Here is a 12551-nt window from a genome sequence, read left to right as displayed (position 1 = left end):
CTAGTGGGAGTACCATCGGTCTGTTCCCCGGAAATGGGATGTGTGTAGTGCATGCAGCTAACTGAGCTCAGTTCCACACTCCATCCTTACCCGGGAGTGAAATATCACACCTCTGGGTTGAGGTGCAATACCCCTGTAGCAGCCGAATCCTCAGGGTGCTACATAATTATATATGTACAGGTGGTATAACCTGGGCATCTCCTGTATATAATTATATATGTACAGCCGGTATAAACCGGACATCCCCTGTATATAATTATATATGTACAGCTGGTATAACCTGGGCATCTCCTGTGTATAATTATATATGTACAGCTGGAATAACCTGGGCATCTCCTGTATATAATTATATATGTACAGCTGGAATAAACCGGACATCCCCTGTATATAATTATATGTGTACAGCTGGTATAAACTGGGCATCTCCTGTATATAATTATATATGTACAGCCGGTATAACCCGAGCATCTCCTCTATATAATTATGTATGCACAGCTGGTATAACCTGGGCATCTCCTGTGTATAATTATATATGTACAGCTGGTATAAACTGGGTATCTCCTGTATATAATTATAAATGTACAGCCGGTATAACCCGGGCATCTTCTGTGTATAATTATATATGTAAAGCCGGTATAACCTGGGCATCTACTGTATATACTGTAATTATATATGTACAGATGGTATAACCCGGGCATCTCCTGTGTATAATTATATATGTACAGCTGGTATAACCTGGACATCTCCTGTATATAATTATATATGTACAGCTGGTATAACCCGGGCATCTCCTGTATATAATTATATATGTACAGCTGGTATAACCTGGGTATCACCTGCATATAATTATATGTGTACAGCTGGTATAACCTGGGTATCTTCTGTATATATATCTTCTGTATCTTCTGTATATATGTACAGCCGGTATAACCTGGGCATCTCCTGTATATAATTATATATGTACAGCTGGTATAACCTGGGCATCTCCTGTATATAATTATATATGTACAGCTGGTATAACCTGGACATCTCCTGTATATAATTATATATGTACAGCTGGTATAACCTGGGCATCTCCTGTATATAATTATATATGTACAGCCGGTATAACCTGGGCATCTCCTGTATATAATTATATATGTACAGCCGGTATAAACCGGACATCTCCTGTATATAATTATATATGTACACCTGGTATAACCTGGGCATCTCCTGTATATAATTATATATGTACAGCTGGTATAACCCGGGCATCTCCTGTATATAATTATATATGTACAGCTGGTATAACCTGGGCATCTCCTGTATATAATTATATATGTACAGCCGGTATAACCCGGGCATCTCCTGTATATAATTATATATGTACAGCCGGTATAACCCGGGCATCTCCTGTATATAATTATATATGTACAGCCGGTATAACCTGGGCATCTCCTGTGTATAATTATATATGTACAGCTGGTATAACCTGGGTATCTCCTGTATATAATTATATATGCACAGCTGGTATAACCTCGGTATCTCCTATATATAATTATATATGTACAGCCGGTATAACCTGGGCATCTCCTGTGTATAATTATATATGTACAGCTGGTATAACCTGGGCATCTCCCGTCTATAATTATATATGTACAGCCGCTATAACCTGGGCATCTCCTGTGTATAATTATATATGTACAGCTGGTATAACCTGGGCATCTCCTGTATATAATTATATATGTACAGCTGGTATAACCTGGGCATCTCCTGTATATAATTATATATGTACAGCTGGTATAACCTGGGCATCTCCTATATATAATTATATATGTACAGCTGGTATAACCCGGGCATCTCCTGTATATAATTATATATGTACAGCAGGTATAACCTGGGCATCTCCTGTATATAATTATATATGTACAGCCGGTATAACCCGGGCATCTCCTGTATATAATTATATATGTACAGCCGGTATAACCTGGGCATCTCCTGTGTATAATTATATATGTACAGCCGGTATAACCTGGACATCTCCTGTATATAATTATATATGTACAGCTGGTATAACCTGGACATCTCCTGTATATAATTATATATGTACAGCTGGTATAGCCTGGGTATCTCCTGTATATAATTATATATGTACAGCTGGTATAACCCGGGCATCTCCTGTTTATAATTATATATGTACAGTTGGTATAACCTGGACATCCCCTGTATATAATTATATATGTACAGCTGGTATAACCTGGACATCAACTGTATATAATTATATATGTACAGCTGGTATAGCCTGGGTATCTCCTGTATATAATTATATATGTACAGCTGGTATAACCCGGGCATCTCCTGTTTATAATTATATATGTACAGCTGGTATAACCTGGACATCCCCTGTATATAATTATATATGTACAGCTGGTATAACTTGGGCATCTCCTGTATATAATTATATATGTACAGCTGGTATAACCTGGGCATCTCCTGTATATAATTATATATGTACAGCTGGTATAACTTGGGCATCTCCTGTATATAATTATATATGTACAGCTGGTATAACCTGTGCATCTCCTGTATATAATTATATATGTACAGCTGGTATAACTTGGGCATCTCCTGTATATAATTATATATGTACAGACGGTATAACCTGGGCATCTCCTGTATATAATTATATATGTACAGCCGGTATAACCTGGGCATCTCCTGTATATAATTATATATGTACAGCCGGTATAACCCGGGCATCTCCTGTATATAATTATATATGTACAGCTGGTATAACCTGGGCATCTCCTGTATATAATTATATCTGTACAGCTGGTATAACCTGGGCATCTCCTCTATATAATTATATATGTACAGCTGGTATAACCTGGGCATCTCCTGTATAGAATTATATATGTACAGCTGGTATAACCTGCGCATCTCCTGTTTATATTATAAATGTACAGCTGGTATAACCTGGGTATCTCCTGTATATAATTATATATGTACAGCTGGTATAACCTGGGCATCTCCTGTATAGAATTATATATGTACAGCTGGTATAACCTGGGCATCTCCTGTATAGAATTATATATGTACAGCTGGTATAACCTGGGCATCTCCTGTATATAATTATATATGTACAGCCGGTATAACCCGGGCATCTCCTGTATACAATTATATATGTACAGCCGGTATAACCCGGGCATCTCCTGTATATAATTTTATATGTACAGCTGGTATAACCTGGGTATCTCCTGTATATAATTATATATTTACAGCTGGCATAGCCTGGGTATCTCCTGTATATAATTATATATGTACAGCTGGTATAACCTGGACATCTCCTGTATATAATTATATATGTACAGCTGGTATAACCTGTGCATCTCCTGTATATAATTATATATGTACAGATGGTATAACTTGGGCATCTCCTGTATATAATTATATATGTACAGCTGGTGTAACCTGGGCATCTCCTGTATATAATTATATATGTACAGCTGGTATAACCTGGGCATCTCCTGTATAGAATTATATATGTACAGCTGGTATAACCTGGGCATCTCCTGTATAGAATTATATATGTACAGCTGGTATAACCTGGGCATCTCCTGTTTATATTGTAAATGTACAGCTGGTATAACCTGGGTATCTCCTGTATATAATTATATATGTACAGCTGGTATAACCTGGGCATCTCCTGTATAGAATTATATATGTACAGCCGGTATAACCTGGGTTTCTTCTGTATATAATTATATATGTACAGCTGGTATAACCTGGGCATCTCCTGTATAGAATTATATATGTACAGCTGGTATAACCTGGGCATCTCTTGTTTATATTATATATGTACAGCTGGTATAACCTGGGTATCTCCTGTATATAATTATATATGTACAGCTGGTATAACCTGGGCATCTCCTGTATAGAATTATATATGTACAGCCGGTATAACCTGGGTATCTCCTGTATTGAACTATATATGTACAGCTGGTATAACCTGGGCATCTCCTGTATATAATTATTTATGTACAGCTGTTATATCCTGGACATCTCCTGTATATAATTATATATGTACAGCCGGTATAACCCGGGTATCTCCTTTATATAATAATATATCTACAGCTGGTATAACCTGGGCATCTCCTGTATATAATTATATATGCACAGCCGGTATAACCTGGGCATCTTCTGTATATAATTATATATGTACAGCCGGTATAACCTGGGTATCTTCTGTATATAATTATATCTGTACAGCTGGTATAACCTGGGCATCTCCTGTATATAATTATATATGTACAGCTGGTATAACCTGGGCATCTCCTGTATAGAATTATATATGTACAGCTGGTATAACCTGCGCATCTCCTGTTTATATTATAAATGTACAGCTGGTATAACCTGGGTATCTCCTGTATATAATTATATATGTACAGCTGGTATAACCTGGGCATCTCCTGTATAGAATTATATATGTACAGCCGGTATAACCCGGGCATCTCCTGTATACAATTATATATGTACAGCCGGTATAACCCGGGCATCTCCTGTATATAATTATATATGTACAGCTGGAATAACCTGGGTATCTCCTGTATATAATTATACATGTACAGCTGGTATAACCTGGACATCTCCTGTATATAATTATATATGTACAGCTGGTATAACCTGTGCATCTCCTGTATATAATTATATATGTACAACTGGTATAACTTGGGCATCTCCTGTATATAATTATATATGTACAGCTGGTATAACCTGGGCATCTCCTGTATATAATTATATATGTACAGCTGGTATAACCTGGGCATCTCCTGTATAGAATTATATATGTACAGCTGGTATAACCTGGGCATCTCCTGTATAGAATTATATATGTACAGCTGGTATAACCTGGGCATCTCCTGTTTATATTATAAATGTACAGCTGGTATAACCTGGGTATCTCCTGTATATAATTATATATGTACAGCTGGTATAACCTGGGCATCTCCTGTATAGAATTATATATGTACAGCCGGTATAACCTGGGTATCTTCTGTATATAATTATATATGTACAGCTGGTATAACCTGGGCATCTCCTGTACAGAATTATATATGTACAGCTGGTATAACCTGGGCATCTCCTGTATATATATTATATATGTACAGCTGGTATAACCTGGGTATCTCCTGTATAGAATTATATATGTACAGCTGGTATAACCTGGGCATCTCCTGTATAGAATTATATATGTACAGCCGGTATAACCTGGGTATCTCCTGTATTTAACTATATATGTACAGCTGGTATAACCTGAGCATCTCCTGTATGTAATTATATGTGTACAGCTGGTATAACCCGGGCATCTCCTGTATATAATTATTTATGTACAGCTGTTATATCCTGGACATCTCCTGTATATAATTATATAGGTACAGCCGGTATAACCCGGGTATCTCCTGTATATAATTATATATCTACAGCTGGTATAACCTGGGCATCTCCTGTATATAATTATATATGTACAGCCGGTATAACCTGGGCATCTTCTGTATATAATTATATATGTACAGCCGGTATAACCCGGGCATCTCCTGTATATAATTATTTATGTACAGCTGTTATATCCTGGACATCTCCTGTATATAATTATATAGGTACAGCCGGTATAACCCGGGTATCTCCTGTATATAATTTTATATCTACAGCTGGTATAACCTGGGCATCTCCTGTATATAATTATATATGTACAGCCGGTATAACCCGGGCATCTCCTGTATATAATTATTTATGTACAGCTGTTATATCCTGGACATCTCCTGTATATAATTATATAGGTACAGCCGGTATAACCCTGGTATCTCCTGTATATAATTATATATCTACAGCTGGTATAACCTGGGCATCTCCTGTATATAATTATATATGTACAGCCGGTATAACCTGGGCATCTTCTGTATATAATTATATATGTACAGCCGGTATAACCTGGGTATCTTCTGTATATAATTATATATGTACAGCCGGTATAACCTGGGTATCTCCTGTATATAATTATATATGTACAGCCGGTATAACCTGGGTATCTTCTTTATATAACTATATATGTACAGCCGGTATAACCTGAGAATCTCCTGTATGTAATTATATATGTACAGCTGGTATAACCTGAGAATCTCCTGTATGTAATTATATATGTATAGCTGGTATAACCTGAGCATCTCCTGTATGTAATTATATGTGTACAGCTGGTATAACCTGGGCATCTCCTGTGTATAATTATATATGTACAGCTGGTATAACCTGGGTATGTCTTGTATATAATTATATATGTACAGCTGGTATAACCTGGGTATATCTTGTATATAATTATATATGTACAGCCAGTATAACCCGGGCATCTCCTGTATATAATTATATATGTACAGCCGGTATAACCTGGGCATCTCCTGTATATAATTATATATGTACAGCCGGTATAACCCGGGCATCTCCTGTATATAATTATATATGTACAGCCGGTATAACCCAGGCATCTCCTGTATATAATTATATATGTACAGCCGGTATAACCCGGGCATCTCCTGTATATAATTATATATGTACAGCCGGTATAACCCGGGCAACTCCTGTATATAATTATATATGTACAGCCGGTATAACCTGGGCATCTCCTTTATATAATTATATATGTACTGCCGGTATAACCTGGGCATCTCCTGTATATAATTATATATGTACAGCCGGTATAACCTGGACATCTCCTGTGTATAATTATATATGTACAGCTGGTATAACCTGGGTATATCTTGTATATAATTATATATGTACAGCCGGTATAACCTGGGCATCTCTTGTATATAATTATATATGTACAGCCGGTATAACCCGGGCATCTCCTGTGTATAATTATATATGTACGGCTGATATAACCTGGGCATCTCCTATATATAATTATATATGTACAGCTGGTATAACCTGGGCATCTCCTGTATATAATTATATATGTACAGCTGGTATAACCTGGGCATCTCCTGTATATAATTATATATGTACAGACGGTATAACCCGGGCATCTCCTCTATATAATTATGTATGCACAGCGGGTATAACCTGGGCATCTCCTGTGTATAATTATATATGTACAGCTGGTATAACCTGGGTATCTCCTGTATATAATTATATATGTACATCTGGTATAACCTGGGTATCTCCTGTATATAATTATACATGTACAGCTGGTATAACCCGGGCATCTCCTGTATATAATTATATATGTACAGCTGGTATAACCTGGGTATCTCCTGTATATAATTATATATGTACAGCCGGTATAACCTGGGCATCTCCTGTATATAATTATATATGTACAGCTGGTATAACCCGGGCATCTTCTGTGTATAATTATGTATGTACAGCCGGTATAACCTGGGCATCTCCTGTATATACTGTAATTATATATGTACAAATGGTATAACCCGGGCATCTCCTGTGCATAATTATATATGTACAGCTGGTATAACCTGGACATCTCCTGTATATAATTATATATGTACAGCTGGTATAACCCGGGTATCTCCTGTATATAATTATATATGTACAGCTGGTATAACCCGGGTATCTCCTGTATATAATTGTATATGTACAGTCATGGCCAAAAGTTTTGAGAATGACACCAAAATGATATTTTCCCATGATCTGCTGGCCTCTGGTTTTTATTAGTGTTTGTCTGATGTTTATATCACATACAGAAATCTAATTGCAATCATATTATGAGTACCAATAGGTTATATTGACAGTTAGAATGAGTTAATGCAGCAAGTCAATATTTGCAGTGTTGCCCCTTCTTCTTCAAGACCTCTGTAATTCTCCCTGGCATGCTCTCAATCAACTTTTGGACCAAATCCTGACTGATAGCAGTCCATTCTTGCATAATCAATGCTTGCATTTTGCCAGAATTTGTTGGTTTTTGTTTGTCCACCCGTCTCTTGATGATTGACCACAAGTTCTCAATGGGATTAAGATCTGGGGAGTTTCCAGGCCATGGACCCAAAATCTCTATGTTTTGTTCCATGAGCCATTTAGTTATCACCTTTGCTTTATGGCAAGGTGCTCCATCATGCTGGAAAAGGCATTGTTGGGCGCCAAACTGCTCTTGGACGGTTGGAAGAAGTTGCTCTTGGAGGACATTCTGGTACCATTCTTTATTCATGGCTGTGTTTTTAGGCAAGACTGTGAGTGAGCCGATTCCCTTGGTTGAGAAGCAACCCCACACATGAATGGTTTCAGGATGCTTTACAGTTGGCATGAGACAAGACTGGTGGTAGCGCTCACCTCTTCTTCTCCGAATAAGCTGTTTTACAGATGTCCCAAACAATCGAAAAGGGGATTCATCAGAGAAAATGACTTTGCCCCAGTCCTGAGCAGTCCACTCCCTGTACCATTTGCAGAACATCAGTCGGTCCCTGATGTTTTTTCTGGAGAGAAGTGGCTTCTTTGCTGCCCTCCTTGAAACCAGCCCTTGCTCAAAGAGTCTCCGCCTCACAGTGCGTGCAGAAGCACTCACACCAGCCTGCTGCCATTCCTGAGCAAGCTCGGCACTGCTGGTAGTCCCATCCCGCAGCTGAAACAGTTTTAAGATACGGTCCTGGCGCTTGCTGGTCTTTCTTGGGCGCCCTGGAGCCTTTTTGACAACAATGGAAGCTCTCTCCTTGAAGTTCTTGATGATGCGATAGATTGTTGACTGAGGTGCAATCTTTGTAGCTGCGATACTCTTCCCTGTTAGGCCATTTTTGTGCAGTGCAATGATGGCTGCACGTGTTTCTTTAGAGATAACCATGGTTAACTGAAGAGAAACAATGATACCAAGAACCAGCCTCCTTTTAAAGTGTCCAGTGATGTCATTCTTACTTAATCATGACTGATTGATCGCCAGCCCTGTCCTCATCAACACCCACACCTGTGTTAATGGATCAATCACTAAAACGATGTTAGCTGCTCCTTTTAAGGCAGGATTGCAATGATGTTGAAATGTGTTTTGGGGATTAAAGTTCATTTTCTGGGCAAATATTGACTTTGCAAGTACAGTAATTGCTGTTAAGCTGATCACTCTTTGACATTCAGGAGAATATGCAAATTGCCATTACAAAAAATGAAGCAGTAAACTTTGGAAAAATTACTATTTGTCTCATTCTCAATACTTTTGGCCATGACTGTACAGCTGGTATAACCTGGGTATCACCTGCATATAATTATATGTGTACAGCTGGTATAACCTGGGTATCTTCTGTATATAATTATACATGTACAGCAGGTATAACCTGGGCATCTCCTGTATATAATTATATATGTACTGCCGGTATAACCCGGGCATCTCCTGTATATAATTATATATGTACAGACGCTATAACCCGGGCATCTCCTGTATATAATTATATATGTACAGCTGTTATAACCTGGGCATCTCCCGTCTATAATTATATATGTACAGCCGGTATAACCGGGGTATCTCCCGTATATAATTATATATGTACAGCTGGTATAACCTGGGCATCTCCTGTATATAATTATATATGTACAGCCGGTATAACAGGGCATCTCCTGTATATAATTATATATGTACAGCTGGTATAACCTGGGCATCTCCTGTATATAATTATATATGTACAGCCGGTATAACCTGGGCATCTCCTGTGTATAATTATATATGTACAGCTGGTATAACCTGGGCATCTCCTTTATATAATTATATATGTACAGCTGGTATAACCTGGGCATCTCCTGTATATAATTGTATATGTACAGCTGGTATAACCTGGGCATCTCCTGTATATAATTATATATGTACAGCCGGTATAACCCGGGCATCTCCTGTATATAATTATATATGTACAGCTGGTATAACCTGGGCATCTCCTGTATATAATTATATATGTACAGCCGGTATAACCCGGGCATCTCCTGTATATAATTATATATGTACAGCTGGTATAACCTGGGCATCTCCTGTATATAATTATATATGTGCAGCCGGTTAAACCTGGGCATCTCCTGTATATAATTATATATGTACAGCCGGTATAACTTGGGTATCTCCTGTATATAATTATATATGTACAGCTGGTATAACCTGGGCATCTCCTGTATATAATTATATATGTGCAGCCGGTTAAACCTGGGCATCTCCTGTATATAATTATATATGTACAGCTGGTATAACCTGGGCATCTCCTGTATATAATTATATATGTACAGCCGGTATAACTTGGGTATCTCCTGTATATAATTATATATGTACAGCTGGTATAACCTGGGCATCTCCTGTATATAATTGTATATGTACAGCTGGTATAACCTGGGCATCTCCTGTATATAATTATATATGTACAGCCGGTATAACTTGGGTATCTCCTGTATATAATTATATATGTACAGCTGGTATAACCTGGCCATCTCCTGTATATAATTATACATGTACAGCTGGTATAACCTGGGCATCTCCTGTGTATAATTATATATGTACAGCTGGTATAACCTGGCCATCTCCTGTATATAATTATACATGTACAGCTGGTATAACCCGGGCATCTCCTGTATATAATTATATATGTACAGCTGGTATAACCTGGGCATCTCCTGTATATAATTATATATGTGCAGCCGGTTAAACCTGGGCATCTCCTGTATATAATTATATATGTACAGCCGGTATAACCTGGGCATCTCCTGTATATAATTATATATGTACAGCCGGTATAACCTGGACATCTCCTGTGTATAATTATATATGTACAGCTGGTATAACCTGGGTATATCTTGTATATAATTATATATGTACAGCCGGTATAACCTGGGCATCTCTTGTATATAATTATATATGTACAGCCGGTATAACCCGGGCATCTCCTGTGTATAATTATATATGTACGGCTGATATAACCTGGGCATCTCCTATATATAATTATATATGTACAGCTGGTATAACCTGGGCATCTCCTGTATATAATTATATATGTACAGCTGGTATAACCTGGGCATCTCCTGTATATAATTATATATGTACAGCCGGTATAACCCGGGCATCTCCTCTATATAATTATGTATGCACAGCTGGTATAACCTGGGCATCTCCTGTGTATAATTATATATGTACAGCTGGTATAACCTGGGTATCTCCTGTATATAATTATATATGTACAGCTGGTATAACCTGGGTATCTCCTGTATATAATTATACATGTACAGCCGGTATAACCCGGGCATCTCCTGTATATAATTATATATGTACAGCCGGTATAACCTGGGCATCTCCTGTATATAATTATATATGTACAGCTGGTATAACCCGGGCATCTTCTGTGTATAATTATATATGTACAGCCGGTATAACCTGGGCATCTCCTGTATATACTGTAATTATATATGTACAAATGGTATAACCCGGGCATCTCCTGTGTATAATTATATATGTACAGCTGGTATAACCTGGACATCTCCTGTATATAATTATATATGTACAGCTGGTATAACCCGGGTATCTCCTGTATATAATTGTATATGTACAGCTGGTATAACCTGGGTATCACCTGCATATAATTATATGTGTACAGCTGGTATAACCTGGGTATCTTCTGTATATAATTATACATGTACAGCAGGTATAACCTGGGCATCTCCTGTATATAATTATATATGTACTGCCGGTATAACCCGGGCATCTCCTGTATATAATTATATATGTACAGCCGCTATAACCCGGGCATCTCCTGTATATAATTATATATGTACAGCTGTTATAACCTGGGCATCTCCTGTCTATAATTATATATGTACAGCCGGTATAACCGGGGCATCTCCCGTATATAATTATATATGTACAGCTGGTATAACCTGGGCATCTCCTGTATATAATTATATATGTACAGCCGGTATAACAGGGCATCTCCTGTATATAATTATATATGTACAGCTGGTATAACCTGGGCATCTCCTGTATATAATTATATATGTACAGCCGGTATAACCTGGGCATCTCCTGTGTATAATTATATATGTACAGCTGGTATAACCTGGGCATCTCTTTTATATAATTATATATGTACAGCTGGTATAACCTGGGCATCTCCTGTATATAATTGTATATGTACAGCTGGTATAACCTGGGCATCTCCTGTATATAATTATATATGTACAGCCGGTATAACCCGGGCATCTCCTGTATATAATTATATATGTACAGCTGGTATAACCTGGGCATCTCCTGTATATAATTATATATGTACAGCCGGTATAACCCGGGCATCTCCTGTATATAATTATATATGTACAGCTGGTATAACCTGGGCATCTCCTGTATATAATTATATATGTGCAGCCGGTTAAACCTGGGCATCTCCTGTATATAATTATATATGTACAGCCGGTATAACTTGGGTATCTCCTGTATATAATTATATATGTACAGCTGGTATAACCTGGGCATCTCCTGTATATAATTGTATATGTACAGCTGGTATAACCTGGGCATCTCCTGTATATAATTATATATGTACAGCTGGTATAACCTGGGCATC

This window comes from Phyllobates terribilis, unplaced genomic scaffold (genome assembly GCF_046119375.1).
Source record: "Phyllobates terribilis strain yellow unplaced genomic scaffold, ASM4611937v1 Scaffold_13__5_contigs__length_258822181, whole genome shotgun sequence".
Classification (NCBI taxonomy): domain Eukaryota; kingdom Metazoa; phylum Chordata; class Amphibia; order Anura; family Dendrobatidae; genus Phyllobates; species Phyllobates terribilis.
The sequence above is the reverse complement of the archived record's forward strand: the minus strand, read 5'-3'. Positions refer to the sequence as shown.